This window comes from Eptesicus fuscus, chromosome 7 (genome assembly GCF_027574615.1).
Source record: "Eptesicus fuscus isolate TK198812 chromosome 7, DD_ASM_mEF_20220401, whole genome shotgun sequence".
NCBI classification, from domain to species: Eukaryota; Metazoa; Chordata; class Mammalia; order Chiroptera; family Vespertilionidae; genus Eptesicus; species Eptesicus fuscus.
In genome coordinates, this window is record NC_072479.1 from 99342269 (window position 1) to 99358258 (window position 15990).

Genomic DNA, 15990 nt, shown 5'->3' on the forward strand with positions numbered 1-15990 from the left:
CCTACAGTCCTGGCTCGGGGAAGACTGCCCTGGCATAGTCACTGCCCCAGGGTAGGTGGCACCGCAGGCAGGCACATTGTGGAGGGACCAATGGAGGAGCCGCTAGCTTGGCTGGGGCTGGTGGGTGCGGGGTGTCAGGCTCATGGGGCAGGTGTGCACCAAGACCAGTGTTCTGAAGAGATCAGCTCATGAAAGAAGGCATCTGTATATTTTTGGATGCTGTAACCATTTTTCACATAGATATTTAAACATGAATATGTCAGTTCTGTGTTTATTTGACAATCATTGATGTAATGGAAACTTCGACTGTAGATGAGCAAAAGCAGATGTTTGTTTTAAAACATGGTCTGGCCAAAGAGTTCATTACAGTGATTTCTGACACAACTTTTGGTAATATATAGATAAAAACCAAGCATTTTTCACTTAAAATATGAGAAAGTAAAGCATATGGTTAAGAGCATGGACTGAGAGCCAGATGGCCTGGATTCAAATCCCAGCTTTGCCACTTTCTAGTTGTGACCTTGGGCCCTTACTGCATCTGTCAGCTTTACTTTCCTCATCTGTACAATGGGCATCATACTGTTTAAGGGTGTGAGGACGACATGGGTCGTGTTTCTAAAGCACACAGGGCTGCCTGGCAAACAGTAATTGTTCAAGTGTGTGCGAACATTAAAGTTGCAAGTAACGAACACTTCAAAATCCAGGGCACATGTGCCCAGCCAGCATTGCTCAGTGGTGAGCGTCAACCTATGAACCAGGAGGTCAGGGTTCAATTCCTGGTCAGGGCACATGCCCCAGTAGCGAGCTCCGATCCCCAGTGCAGGGCATGCAGGAGGCAGCCGATCAATGATTCTCTCTCATCATTGATATTCCTATCTCTCCCTCTCTCTTCCTCTCTGAAATCAATAAAATTATATTTTAAAAAATCCAGAGCACGTGTTACTGTTTATGAATCAAAAAACAGGGCCCATGGGTGCTTTTTATGCATGTGGTTCAAGGGTGACCACTCCTGTAAGGTGGGTCTCCGTTTCCCCTGTATTTACGGTGCCCGACTCTGGTGTACCTGGGCTTGAGGTTCTGGGATTTTCTGTCAACATTGCAAAAGCCCTTCCCACTTTACAGATAAGGAAACAGGTTCCGAGAGGACGATGTGTCACAGCTATTAAGCATGGAGCCTGGAAGTGTCTGGAATGACAGGGCCAGCACGGAACAGGAAGATACAATTACTGAGCCTTATAGAGTGAGGGGTGAGGCCAGGGCTGAATTCTAATGCCACCACTCTGGTTGTGTACCCTGAGTTTTTTTTTTTTTAATTTTTATCTCCTGGGTCTCCGTTTCCCTAGATTTTAAGAGGATAATGATAGTGCAGATGGTGAGGCGTGGGAGAATGGAGTGAAGTGTTTCAGTGTGGGCACTGGGTACCTGCTGAGCAGTGGGTGCCTGTGCTTAAGGCGGCGTCAAGATCTGACATCAGCCCTAACCGGTTTGGCTCAGTGGATAGAGCGTCGGCCTGCGGACTCAAGGGTCCCAGATTCGATTCTGGTCAAGGGCATGTAAAAAGATCTGCTGACATTAAATGCTGTCTATTGGGGGCCCCAATGCAACCAGTTGGCCTTTTACCTGTCTGGAGCCATGTTTTTTAAACCCCAAGAAGTCAGATTTTTTAAGAATAAAAGTGGGCCCTCCTGTTCTCCCAGGAGCGTGAGGTGGACAGTGCCCATGAGGGGGCGCCCGAGCACCAGGCACAGCAGCAGCCACCCTCCCACCTCCCTTTGCCTGGCCATTCTCTGGCTCTCACTGGCTTCCCAGGGACCCCCTGGCCCTGCCTGGGGAACCTGGAAGCTGGCTGGGACCCAGCAGCCCAGACTCAGCCTGAAGAATCCTCCAGGCTCGGCACTCACCACTAACTGTTTAGACAAAACCTTTGCCAGGTGCAGATCCTGGGGGGACGCCCGACATCCTTTTCTAAAGTTTTTGCTTAGATTGAACAAACCAAAGTAAGAATCAGCCCCCCTTGTCCAAAGCTGTCTCCCAAAGGCCCACTTTGTAACCACAGTTACAGTTTCTCGGGTCTTTTCCTAGATGTAGACACATCAAATGTTAGCGTTAGACCAAGTCTGGGTGCCCTGGTCCCCTGGACCCAGCGGCTTCTCACCCCCACCCCTCAGTCTCCTGCTGGTAACACGGTCACAGCCAGGAGATGAGTTTGAGGATCTCTTGGCTCCCAGAGTCCCCCAGCTTTAGGCCCACCCATCCCTTTAGAGGAGCTGGTGGCACTTAAGCGGGTATCCCCTTCTAGCAGAGGGAGGCCGGGCCTGTGTCCCCTCCGCCCCTCCTCCTCCAGGGTCCTCACCCCAGAATGGTCCACCCTGCTGGTGGAACCCACATTCCCTCTGCCCCCATGGAAGGGAGAGCAAAGATTCCCTTTCCCTGGGCTTGCCCAGCAAGCTGGGGCTCGGGTGGTGGGCCCCCCAACAGAACCCTGCCAGGTCTCCCCTCTCTCCAGCTGGGAGGGCAGAGGCCCCTGCACCCAGCCGTTCTTCGTGTGGACATCTTTTCCCGAAGCCTTCCCTGCTCTCCGGGCTCAGGTCAGGGGCCCGCCCCCTCTCTGTCGGAACGCGTCTCGTTGGATTTAGTTTTCTTGTTTCTCTGTTTCCATCAGAGGCTGCGCTCTGGGAGGACGGGGCTCTGCTGACTTGTGTTTCTTCCCAGCGCTCAGCACAGAACGGACACTCCATGGTGAGGCAGTTACCCAGTCCTCTCCACCAGAACCCACACGCCCCCCTTCTCCCAGGCCCACTAACGATTACACACCCCTGCCTCTGGGGTTAGCCACCGGCCAGGCTCTGCCCAGTGAAACAGGAGCCGAAGTAACACCGCTTCTCCGTGGGGACCTTCAGGACCAGGACATGGTTCTTCCTGCTCCCCTTCTGCTGGGCAGGGGCTGGCACGTCCCGGGGGGTCCTCGGTGAGGTCAGCAGGAGCACGTTGCTCGAGTGAGAAGCCTCTGGTGGCCCAGTCGTGTGGTGTTTGGGGCAGTTGTTCCTGGATGCACAGGCCTGTGATATCGTTAAAAAAAAAATCCCGCCTGGCCGGTGTGGCTCAGTGGTTGAGCGTCAACCTATGAACCAGGAGGTCGCAGGTTTGATTCCCTGTCAGGGCACGTGCCTGGGTTGCAGGCTCAATCCCCACTGTGGAGCATGTGGGAGGCAGCTGATCGATGATTCTCTCTCATCATTGGTGTTTCTGTCTCTCTCTCCTCTCCCTTTCTATCTGAAACCAATACAAAAAATTTTTAAGAAATCCTTTTTAGCTTAGATGAGCTAGAACAGATTCTGTTGTCTGTCGCTGAGGTCCGACCTATAATGCACACCTTCTCCCGAGTATATAGAACAAAATCACTGGAAGTCCCTGCTCAGCATCCTTCCCACGCCCAGGAGAAAGCAAGAGCTTCTTCTCATTGTATTGGCTACCATTCCCAGGGGAGCTTTCTGATTGGCCCTGGTGGGTCAGTCCTTCTGTCCTGGGCCAATCACAGTTGCCAGAGAGATGGGGGGGACAGTGACTGACTGGTCAGACCTGGGTCATTTCCTCCCACTGTGGTCTGGGTCAGGGCCTGTTGCTAGAAGAGGGGATGAGAAAGCTTGGAGCGGACGTGAAGTGTTAGCTGCCAGCCTGTCTGCCGCTCCCCGCCACAGGGCGGCACTGTTCCCTAGCCCCACGGAGACTTGGCTGTCATTAGGCCGAGAGGGCGGGAGATTATTACAGGAGTCCCAGGGTCCCGCTCATGGGTGATCATGCCTGTTCCCCAACCCTGTACCACCATGGAGGGGCGCAGAGCGATCCCCACGCGCACTCCTAATACGCTTCCGGTGGGGACGGGGCAACAGGCTCAGAAGGAATGGGTCGCCTGGGAGGCTGGGATCAGGCAGGGAGGTGGGGGTTTGGTCCAGGCCTTCCAATTCCCATCCTTGCTGTGCCCGGAGCCAGGCCTACCTGGGCTGTGTGGGACACTGGCCAGGGTCCCCTCTCAGCCCAGGACTCGCCTGCAGAGTAACGAAGACAGAGGCGACTTCAGCGGGATGGCTTGCGTAGGAGTGCCTGTCCTGGGGCCTGGCCATCGCAGGCTCCTCCTGGTGGCCGTGACCGTGAGAGTAACAGCGGTACTTAATTCCCCTTCTGCAGGGCAACTTTCTGTTGCCATGGTGACTAGACTCCCTGTGAGTGGGCTTATTTTAGAACTCGGTCCACATAGCAGCGGCTTTGTCCCCAGGCCCACCTGCGGCAGCCTTTGTCCTGTGGGCCTGGCCCCTGGTGCCCAGGCCAGGTGGGGCAGGCAGGAGGATACAGGGAGCTCCACTGGGCCTCCGCCTCAGCCCTCCCCACCCCTCCGCCTGCCCCCTAAATCTGGCCCGACCGGAGGCGTAGGCCTGCCCCCACCCCAGGCCTGCCCCAGCCTCTGTCTCCCGGAGGATGAACAGGAGATGATGTGTTTTGCTGGGTTTCCCAACCTGGAAAGAAACTGTCTAGCACCCCCAGTCCGTATTCACAGGCACCCATCATGTGTATGCAGTGGCGATCATGTTGTCGATGCAGCCTGGGGTCCTAGCCCTTCCCCTGACATCGTTTCATAATATGTAGGTATGCAAATCTGTGATAAAGGGTGTGAGTGAGGAGCCATGAGAAACGGGACCAGGCGTGGAGGCAGAGCCCGAGCAGGATAAACAGGCCTCTGGGGCTGGAGAAGCAGGCAGAGGGCCCTGGACTCACGCCAGAGACAGCCGAGACCAGCCACGTGACATCTCTGGACCTCAGCTCCTCCATCTGCGAAATGGGAACATTGAGCCAGCTGATCCTTGAAGCCCCTAGAGGCCCTGAGGTCTGGGGGTCTGTGACCCATGAACTGTCCAGAATGTTCTTGGCACGCCAGGTGTTACGGGGGATAAGATGGGCGTGGACCTGTCCTCAGCGACCCACACAGCCAGGCCACAAAACCAATCCAAGAACTGTAATTCCCGAATTAAAGGAAGAAAAGTACAGAATTCCAGCGACAGCAATGCAGACAGCTGCACTTGAACCTCATCTTATCGCTGGAGCAGGGCCCCCGCTTCCAGAGGCTCTGAGGGGGTCGGGCTGCCCTGGAGGCAGGCGAGGTACCTCTTTGTCTCAGTGTCCCCAGAGCCCAGCGGGGAGTCGGCCCCCTGAGCATGTGTGAGGGACCTTGAGTAGCAAGCTACTCGCCTGGGCATGTGGGGGCGGGGACTGAGGTGGGGTATGACTCTTGGTTCCCTCTGCGGGGCTGCGTGGTTGGCTGTGTCCCGCAGAGGCCGCAGTGCTGGCCTGGCCCTCGGAGCAGCGCCCTCCTCTGGCCAGCCCAGGAATGGCGTGTGCGCGCCTGGCCCCGTTCCTCCTCCGCCTCGCCCACACCTTCACTGTCACCGCCGTTCAAGTCCCTCTCGCTCCCATGCTCACCCTCAGCGAGGACAGGGGCTCAGGGAGAGACCCCGTGGGGCCAGAGGAGCCCGGATACGGGTCTGCAGACCTGGTCACCGAGAGCCTTGGATTGTGGTTTCTCCTCTGCCCACCTCCCGGGCCACCTTCTCCCCCTCTTCCGCCACCACCGTCCTCCCGGCTCTAAGGGGCTCCGGTCTGTCCGTGTCGCCCGACGTGTGGTGGTGACAATTCAGCCAAGGAGCAGGAGACGGCCGCCCTGCCCAGCTGCCTGCCCGGCCTCCCGGCCCGCGCCCACCCTCCCACCCACCCCGCACCCGGCCAGTGAGCAGGCCCCGGTCCCACGGAGCCAGGCGGTAGGAGGCTGAGCGAGAGCAGAGGTCACAGGATCACCTGGGCTCCCGCCCGCCCGGCCCTTCCTCCATGGGGCTCTGGCCGGAGAGGGCAGCTGGGCCCAGGTCTGGGCGTTGGGCTGAGCGGGGGCTGGGAAGGAGCGTGTGATCTGGGGGCGCTGCCACACCTCAGCCCGCTCTGCCTCTCCATCGGCGGATGGGGTGATGGGATACGCCTCCTGGGACTATTGTGAGAACGGAGTGAGGGATTTGGGGAGGAACGCGGCCCACGGGTGAATTCTGGATCAGCTTGCTTCTTTTCTGTGTGACCTGGTCCCACCTCTCCGAGCCTCAGTTTCCAAACCGGCAACATGGGGGTGGGGGTGGGGAAGAACACTGTCTGGTGGGGTGTTAGGGTAAAACGGGACAGTGTCCAGAAAGGCCTGGCAGGAGCCCCCCCCTAATGTCTCTGGCCTCTCCCTCCCCGCCACCCCCTACTTCCGCTGGGACCGCAGGGGCCTTGGGGGGAAGGGCTCTGTGTCTCTCTCCAAGTGGGTGAGGACTCCCCCGGCCTTGCCCTCCGCCTTGGCCTGGTCCCAGTCTCCACAGGGCCTCCCCCCTCGGGCTCAGCCCCTCCCGCCACTGGCCAACCAACCGGAGCTGCAGCCGCTGCCCTCCCTCCTGCTCCCCCAGGGGAGACCCGTCTCCACGTCTTTACGGGCCTCGGGCCTCGGGCTGCTCCTGCTCCAGGGCTCCAGAGCAGGTTCTGGTCCGTGTTCCATTTATAAATGAGGAGAGAGCCCTGGCTGGTTTGGCTCAGTGGACAGAGCGTCGGCCTGGGGACTGAAGGGTCCTGATTCTGGTCAAGGGCATGTACCTCGCTTGCAGGCTCGATCCTCAGCCCTGGTCGGGGCACATGTGGGAGGCAACCAATCGATGTTTCTCTCTCTCTGTCTCTTCCTCTTCCTCCCATTCTCTCTAAAAATCAATGGAAATATATCCTCGGGTGAGGATTACAACAAAACAAACAGAATATAAACGAGGAGAGTCAGGAGTCTAAGTGAAAACCCAGGTCTGTCTGACCCCAAAGCCAGCGCCCTTTCCGTTCCCGCTTTGCCGGAGGGGGGGGGGGGGGCTGTGCCCTGTGGAGGCTCCGCCCACACACCCGCTGGAAACAAAAGAGCCAGAGAACAGAACAGATGTTCCAGAGCGCAGTGAACGAATGAATGACCTACAGGCAAGGGAGGGAGGGAACGAGTGAGTGAATTGGTGGAGGCCCTTCATCCCCCCTCCCCCCATGTTCAACCCCAGTGTCGTCCCCTCACCCACCTTTGCCACAATAGACCGCTCCCCACCCTCACCTGCAGCCCACCTGCCTCCTCAGGGTGCTGTAAGAGGGTTGCCTTGGCAACCATAAGTTTCCAATTGAAGCAAAAAGTTCCTACTGCGGTTTGCAATAGAGAGTGACAGGGGTGGAAGCAGCGGAGAAGGTTGCCACAGCAACGGGAATATTTAAGTCAAACTTCGTGGTCTCAGTGTGGGGAGATTAGCCTTAGCAAGTCAAATAGACTCGGGCCCCCTCGCCGGGTGGGGCAGCCAACTACGTGCTGTGGGGAGGGAGGCAGGTGGCCTACTGCGTGCTGTGGGGAGGGAGGCAGGTGGCCTACTGCGTGCTGTGGGGAGGGAGGCAGGTGGCCTACTACGTGCTGTGGGGAGGGAGGCAGCTGGCCTACTGCGTGCTGAGGGGAGGGAGGCAGCTGGCCTACTGCGTGCTGTGGGGAGGGAGGCAGGTGGCCTACTGCATGCTGTGGGGAGGGAGGCAGCTGGCCTACTGCGTGCTGTGGGGAGGGAGGCAGCTGGCCTACTGCGTGCTGTGGGGAGGGAGGCAGCTGGCCTACTGCGTGCTGTGGGGAGGGAGGCAGCTGGCCTATTGCGTGCTGTGGGGAGGGAGGCAGGTGGCCTACTGTGTGCAGTGGGGAGGGAGGCAGCTGGCCTACTGGGCGCTGTGGGGAGGGAGGCAGCTGGCCTACTGGGCGCTGTGGGGAGGGAGGCAGCCGCCGGCCCCAGGGGCTCATTGTTTTAGAGGGCAATGGGTCTGGCTTGGCGCAGGGCTTGGGGCTGGCTCTTGTGTCCTCGTTCATCTCCATGCGGGGCAGCACTTTTTGTCACCCTCTTTGTTAGCTAGTCTGGCCTTTGTCGCTGTGAGCACAGGCCAGAGCTCTCAGCGCCGATGCCAGTGCTCCCTGAGCCTGCTTGGTCGGTGGCCATTGCTGAGTAGGTTACACCACAAGCTCCTCTCTAGGCAGGAGAGAGAAACTGAGGCCGGCGGGTGTAAGGAGAGAGGCTGTGTTGGGGCCTAGACAAGGCCCCTTGCAGGAAATCAGGCCCTTTGGCTTCCTGGGGACCCACTTTCAGCATCTGGTCTTGCAAGGCAAGTGGGGTAGGGCCGTACCCACCGGGTCCCACCCGCCCTGGCTGCTGCCCTCTGTCCTCCCCGCCTGCTCCAATCCTGTCCCCTGGTCGGCACATCTCACCCTGCCGCTGTCCCCCATGGTCCCCTTCTCCCTGGTCCCCCACCTCCCTCAGCTCAGTCCTCTAAGCCTTCGCGCCCCCCCCCCCCCCCCCCCGCCGAGACCACCCCTGGAGATCGCGCTCCCTGGAGACCACCCCTCCCCTCCGCCTCCCGCACTGGCCCGGATCCCGCCACCCTTGTCCATGCCCTCTGGGTTGATGGTGTCACACTCTGAATTACTGTCCATCTCCATGTGACAGACCCTCTGCCTCTCTCATCTACCACTCTCTGCCCAGAGCCTGTGCCAGTGCCTGGCCCAGAGGTGCCCGGTGAACCTGGGCGGGAGGCACGGGTGGTGGCTGCCTCGGCGGTGACGGGAGAACAGGAATCACACTCGCGCCCAGCCTGCGTGGCTCTGTGGGGGGTTGACCTGGGAACCAGGAGGTTAGTGCCCACAATCCATCGCTCTCAACTTTCGGACTTGTATGAAGTGAGGGGCCTCTCAGCGCGTGGTTAGCCTGCGTGTGTGTGTGTGTGTGTGTGTGTGTGTGTGTGTGTGTGTGTGAGACTGACTGCCACACCCCGGGCCGTGGTGCCGGCCGGCCGCTCTTGTGCAAACAACGCTTTTAATCAGCTCCGCCCCTTGTGGAATGCCTTCCGGTCCAGCAAACATTCGTGTGCCCGTTGAGTCTGGCCCTGAGACAGGGAAAGGGACGACGCGTGTCCTCACTGCACTGTGAGCTCCTGCAGGGGCTTCCGCTGTCACCTCCCTGAGCGCGGGCACCAGCCCGAGAGGGAGGCGGGCAGGAAGCTGGGCCGGAGGGAGCGCAAGCAGCGAGGCTCAGGGTAAAGCAGGGCTGGGATTTGAACTGGACCAGGGCAGAACCGGGGGTGATGGCTGCTTTCTCCCCAGGGAGGGGCTCTCACTGCACAGCGCCTGCCTTCACGGCCTCCTGCGTCTTTCCCTCAGCACCTCTGCCTGCCCGTCTAGTGGTCCCCAGACACATGGGGTCCCGGCTCAGGCGGCTTTCCTGCAGACACAGTCCCCTGGGTTCCAGCCCCAGTCCCAGGACCTGGCTCCGGCGCCTCTGAGACAGGAGAGAGAGGGACAGAGATGGAGACAGAGGAGAGAGAGCATGAGAGACAGACAGGCAGAGACAAAAGACGGAGAAGGAGACAACGGCAGAGTGAGAGTCGGAGAGGAGGAGGGAGAGGCGAGTCTTTGGGAGCGGGCAGAGCCATAGCTGGACCCAGAGAGACAGACACTCAGGATGGGGTGTCTGGGGGGCCCGGTGGGAGGAAAGGCTGGGACAGTCCCCACACTGTTTCTCTCTCCTCCTCAGCCCTGCTCTAGCCCAGCCCACCCCTGCCTGCCCTGGCTGCGAGGCTGCAGGAAGGATGGAAGGTCGGGGGCCCTGAGGCCGGTCTGGCCCGGGCTCCAGCTATGTGACGTCCCTCTCTGGGCCTCACTTTCCTCTTCTGGCAAATGGGAGAGCAGTACCTCCCTCCCCAGGACTCTGCGGTGCACACATGAGGTGGGGGCGTAGAATGGCCTAGAGTGGTGCTCGGAGAGTGACTTCTCTTTTCACCCCGGCACCCCCCTCCTCCCTCTCTCTACCCCACCCTGCAAGCGGGGACGTTCTCCAGGCCCTCACCCCACGCCAGGACCGGCGTCCTAGAGCTCTCAATGGGTAAATATTTGGACCTCGAGGGTGTCCTGGGCACTGTCATCACCCTCTGTTAAGCAAACAGATGTCACTGAAGAAAAAAGGGTCCCCCGAGCATCCCCCCCAACCCCGCCCCGCCTTGGCCTAGAGCAGGCCCTGGGCAGGGGCAGCAGGAGCCGAGGGCACTGTGCAAGGCCGCACTCCACAAGGCCCTTTCCCACCCACCTCGTCCTCACAGGACCTTAAGGCTTTCATGGTGTCATGGCTCTCCCTGAGCTCAGAGAAGCTGAGCAACTTGGCCAGGGTAGCACAGCTAGTCATGATAGACACATAACTTGAACTCAGGTCTGTTGATCACACTCGACCTTGACTATTCTTTCTTTGAAACCCGGTCGGGGCATGGGACCCAGAAAGGCTGGATGGAGAGCAGCCGCCCGCAGGACAGCGAGCCGAGGCTCCGTGCACAATTTATGAGCAGCGTTGGGTGCCTACGGAGACACCGTCAGCGGCTCTGGGCAGCCTGCCCACCCCTCTCATGTTCCGGGTTTGGGGGTGGCCACCCTCTCCTGAGGGCAGCTCATGCCAGGGTTCAGATGGGGAAGGAGAGGACAGATGGGGCAATGCCAGCCGATTTGGGAGCAGGGACTTGGGGTGCCTCTTGAACCAGGACTCTGGTTTATTAAGTTATCCAGTGGCCACCCCAGGCACTCTGCTGAGGTGGCCGGGGCCAGGGGAGGCCCTGGGAGCTCTTACGCTAAGCAAAGTGTGTCACCTTGCTGTTTCTTTGTGACCCAAATCCTACTGGAGATGCTCCGAGATGCTGAAGCTGGAACCAACACTTACCTGAAAGGGCGATCGGACACTCCTTTTGGAGCAGGGAAAATGAGTCAGGCGGCTGAAGGCAGAGCTCAGGTTATGCCCTTGTTCTGTGACCCGGGGGCAGGCAAGCACTTCCCTTCTCCAAGCCTCGGTTTTCTCATCTGTACAATGGGGTGATGATACTGTAGCTCAAAGTGACTGTTTGGTCCAGTCCTGGCTTGGGACACAGCAAAGAATCACAGTCTAACAACCAGGAGTAATGAAAGGAACTTCAGGGCAAAAAATGAAAAAGGATCCCAAGTCAAATTTATAGAAAATATTCCTTTATTAACTTTTGGTCGAGAATATGTTTGTATATTTTCAGAAAACAACTCCGAGACCATGTGGATTCCGGTAACAGAGAGGAATTGACAGGACTACTCCAGCCATGAAGACAGAAGAGAAGCAGTCCAGAGATGGAAGACGCCGACGTTGCCTTGCCATACTAGCAGTCAGCAGCTGTGCATCACTGCAGGTTGCCCAGGACCAAACCAGAGAGGGTCGGACCTGCATTACCACCATTTGTCCACCATCCAGAACTGAAATATCATTGCTGACATGTGCACCTAAGGAACTGTTTGACATTGAAATTGGGTCTCAAAAGAACTGTTGACCCAGAAAGAAACTCACTACAGACTGATTCATTTGCCTGTCACCATAACCATTATTGCTTGTCTCATTTTCGGTTCTTATAAGTGTATTTCTAATAGCACATGATCTCACTCATCTAGGGGAAATGATGAACAACATAGACTGATGAACAAGAACAGACCCAGAAACAAGGAGGCATGGATCAGACTGTCGGGCCTCAGAGGAAGGGTAGGGGAGGGTGGGGATAAAGGGGGAGAGATCAACCAAAGGACTTGTGTGCAAGCATATGAGCCTAACCAGTGGTCAAGGACAACAGGGGGGTGGGGGCATGCGTGGGGAGGGGTGTGGGATGGGAATAGGGGGATGAGGACAAATATGTGATACCTTAATCAATAAAGAAATTTCAAGAAAAAAGAAAAAAAAGAAAGGAACTTCAATTCTTTAAGTTCTAGGAAACTCCAAAGTGGGCGGGAGGATTGGGGTCAGGGAGAAATGGATTCCGAATTCACGGCAAGACTTAGACGTTTGCAAACACTTTTCTCAGTTCTCGCCACTAAAGCTGTAGCTCTTCTCCCCCCCATTCTTATCCTTTAACCACCCCAATTCCCCAGACAGCCCGGACTGCCTCTCCGCGTCTTCCCACTCCTCCCAGGCCCGCTTCTTGGAATTTAACATGTGGGTCCAAGCACGTCCCTCCTTTAGGATGCTTCCCCTGAGCCCAGTGCCATGGCTCCGCACACAGGGGGGGCGGGGAGCTGACAACCCTTGGGGAACCGGAGGGTGAGGGGGTGGGGGTGGGGGGGGTCGGGGAGGGGAAGAGGGTCCCACAGTCACACTGACTCATCCCTGTCACTTGGTAACAGGGCACAGTGCCGAGAGCTAACATTAGGGCCTGCGTGCCAGGCACCATGCGAATCTAACTCACATGACCCCGTGAGGCCAGGCCTGTGACGGTCCCCGCTGCACAGCTGAGCAATAGGGCCGGAGGTTCACTTGCCCAAGGCTTACGACTGGTAGGTTAGTAGGACTAAGGTCAAGTTCAGGCTGTCTATTAAAGAGCCCACATCCTGCTGTCGCTCTGGTCTCCACCCTTCCTCGGGGGCAGGGCCATGGAACCCACAGGCCCATGGAAGCGCGTTCAGAGGCTTGGCTGGGGCTTGGCGTGTGAACTTGACTCACGATAGACTAATCAGTTGGCTGGATGAGGGGCTTTATGAGCCACGGTGGGGTTTTTGTGTGTATGTGTGTGTGTGGTATCTTTGAAAAGCCAGGTTTTCTTATGCAAAGTGGAGGGCAGCCATAGGCAAGGTGTGGGCTCTGGTCTGAGGGGACAAGCCTGGGGACCTAGGTCTCCATCAGCAAGGGGATCTCGTAGATGCTGAGCCCAGCTGCGCCCCCCCCTAACCTGCAGAAGTCGGGCGCAGACAGGAGGCCCTCCCTGGCCTTGAGAGCAGCCGGTGGAGTCTCGTGAGGAGTCCTGGCAAGGCCTCCTTCCAGCTATGCGATTTTAGACAAGTTCTGTGATCTTTCTGAGCATGAATTTGGTCTTTTGGGTGTTACTACTACCTTATAAAGTTGTTGCAAAGCTAAGAGCTCGTGACACAAAATGTCTGGAATGAGCCTAGCCCGTGGTGAGCAGGGGAGTGACCCCAGGTTTCTCAGCATGGCCCTGCTGACCTCGGGGCTGGATAGCTCTTCGTTATGGGCCGTCCCGTGCACTGTAGCGCATTCAGCAGCATCCCTGGGCAGTACCTACTTGGTTCCAGTGTGACAAACAAAAATGTCTTCAGATACTGACAGATGTCCCTTGGAGACAAAATCAACCCTAATCGAGAGCCATGAGAATAATCATAGCTATTGTTATCTATGTATATAAAAGTGTAACATGCAAATAGACCAGATGGCAGAACGACTGGTCGCTATGATGTGCACGGACCACCAGGGGGCAGATGCTCAACGCAGGAGCTGCCCCCAGCCTGCAAGCCCCGATCACCCGATCAGGGCCTGCTGGCCAACCTCTTGGTCCCTCCCCACAGCTGGCAGGCTCCTATCGCCCAATGGGGAACGGGCAACCGGGGGTGGGTGGTGGCGGATGCGGGAGGCGCCAGGCCAAGGCAGGTGCAAGCGAGCAGGGCCCCGATTGCCCTGCTGGTAGCCCCATACACAGAGGGTGACCGGCATTGGTGGCTGCTGGCAGCCAGGGAAGATCGGCCAGGCCTAGGGACCCTACCCATGCATGAATTTCGTGCGCCGGGCCTCTAGTGATCAATAAAAAGAGTGATTTAAAAAACAAACAAACAAACAAAGGTCACAATGAAGGCAGTCCCAGGCCTGGGGTGAGCAGACATCCAGGTGAGCAGACCTGCCGGCCTGGCCTCTGAGAAGCCTGCCAGCATCTGCTTATAAAACCTCTGTTAGCCCGGCTGGCATGGCTCAGTGGTTGAGCGTCGACCTATGAACCAGGAAGTCACATTCGATTCCCGGGTTGTGGGCTCGATCCCCAGTGTGGGGTGTGCAGGAGGCAGCTGATGAATAATTTACTTCCACCATTGATGTTTCTATCTCTCTCCCTCTCCCTTCCTCTCTGCTTATAAAACGATGAGAGAAACAGGGAATATCGCTAGCTGGGAGTGGGGGTATCTAATCTGGAGAAGAGAAAACCTGGAAAGACACCGACATCTGTTGTTGCACAAAGCATCGTGCCACCCCCAGGTGAAGAGAGCCACTTACACCTTCCCCCTCCTCCTGACAGCCAGGGGCTGGGTTCTCCTGCTCCTCCGGGTGAGCAAATGAAGGCTTAGGAGGGTTTGGTGGCTCCTCATGAGGTTCCAGGACCCAGGCCGCTTAGGCCTCTGGTGTGGGTTTCTCTGTGTGGGTGTATTAGTTCCCTGTTGCTGCTATAACAAATGACTAAAAAATATAAATGGATCTTACCCTTCTGTAGATCAGAAGTCTCACGTGGCTATTCTTGGGCTAAAGTCGAGATGGAGGCAGGGCTGCGTTCCCTCTGGGGACAATCTGCTTGCATTCCTCCACTCCTGGTCCCTTCCACCTTCCCAGCCAGGGGTGGCGGTGGAGTCCTTCTCACTTCGCATCACTGTGACCTTCTCTTCCGCCTCCCTCTTCCCCCTTTTTTTAAAAAAAATATGTATTTTATTGATTTTTTTTTACAGAGAGGAAGGGAGAGGGAGAGAGTCAGAAACATCGATGAGAGAGCAACATCGATCAGCTGCCTCTTGCACACTCCCCACTGGGGATGTGCCCGCAACCAAGGTACATGCCCTTGACCAGAATCGAACCTGGGACCCTTGAGTCTGCAGGCCGACACTCTATCCACTGAGCCAAACCGGTCAGGGCTCCCTCTTCCACTTTTAAGAGCCCTGGCGATGATACTGGGCCCACCCACAGAATCCAGGATATTCTCTCTATCCTGGATTTTACCCGCAGCTCTAATTCCCCTCTGCCATGTAACATCATTCATCACAGGTTCCAGGGGTTAGGATGCGGGCTTCTTTGGGGAGCCCTATTTCGCCGGCTCCACATGAGGCTCAGAAGGGGAAGGGACTGTGTGGGCACGTGGCCGTGGGGGAGGCTTCTCCGAGGAGGGGCTGGCAGGTGTGCCCAGCCGGAGCTGAGGGTCTGCGAGCGGGAGGGGGGGGTGGTCTAGACAGATCAGATGGCACGGACCAGAGGCAGCAGCTGCCTTGGAGACGTCTTGGGCCCGGCTGGGGACCTCTGACTTGCTTCTTCAGTAATGGGGAGCCACCGCAGGTTCTTCAGCGAGGTTAGGGCAGAAACACGCTGCTAGCTTTCTGTGGGAAAAGCACCTGTGCAGAGAGGTCAAGGATGGGGCAGAGGGGAGGCAGGTGGGAGGCAGGAGAGCCACCGAGGTGAGGGGTGGGGAGGGGGAGGGACGCCTGGAGGACACGGAGGCCCGTGGTGCTGTGATGCGACAGAGCAAGGGCTTGTGGTGACACAGGGTGGAGGCTCAGTTCGGCTCCTTCCTGGCTGCGTGCATGGGGCACACTCCGCTTCCCTCTTCTGAACCCCGGTTTCCTCATGGGAACTGAGACGGTGGGCATGAGAACCCGGGGCAGGGCTCCCAGGCGTCATCCTATGGCCACTCTGCTTCCTCCCCTGCGAGCTCCCAGCCCCCAGGCCCACGTGGCACTCGGTACCCTCAGATGCCTTGAGGCCTCCATTCTGCTCCCTACACCCCGTGTGTCACCGGGAGGGGGAGCAGGTGCCAGCAGGGGTGGGGCACGGGAGACGCAAGGATGACGGTCCCGGGTCCAGGGCCCTGCCAGCACCTGCCAGCGTGCCTCCCCGCGCTTCCAGGCCCGGGTGGGGAGGGGTTCCCAGGAGCCCGGCTTTAAGTTCTAACACAGCCGGAGGGCTGGTGCCTGGCTCCTGTGCAGGCACGTTCCCTCATTCATTAGCTCAGCGGGCCCACGCTGGCCTGCTTTCAACTGCCAGGCCCCCAGGGCGCGGAAAATGAGGCTCAATTACACGCAGCTCCCCAGAGCCCCGGTTGTGTGAGGAGGTTCCCGGCTCCTGCAGGGCAGATTTCGCATCCTCC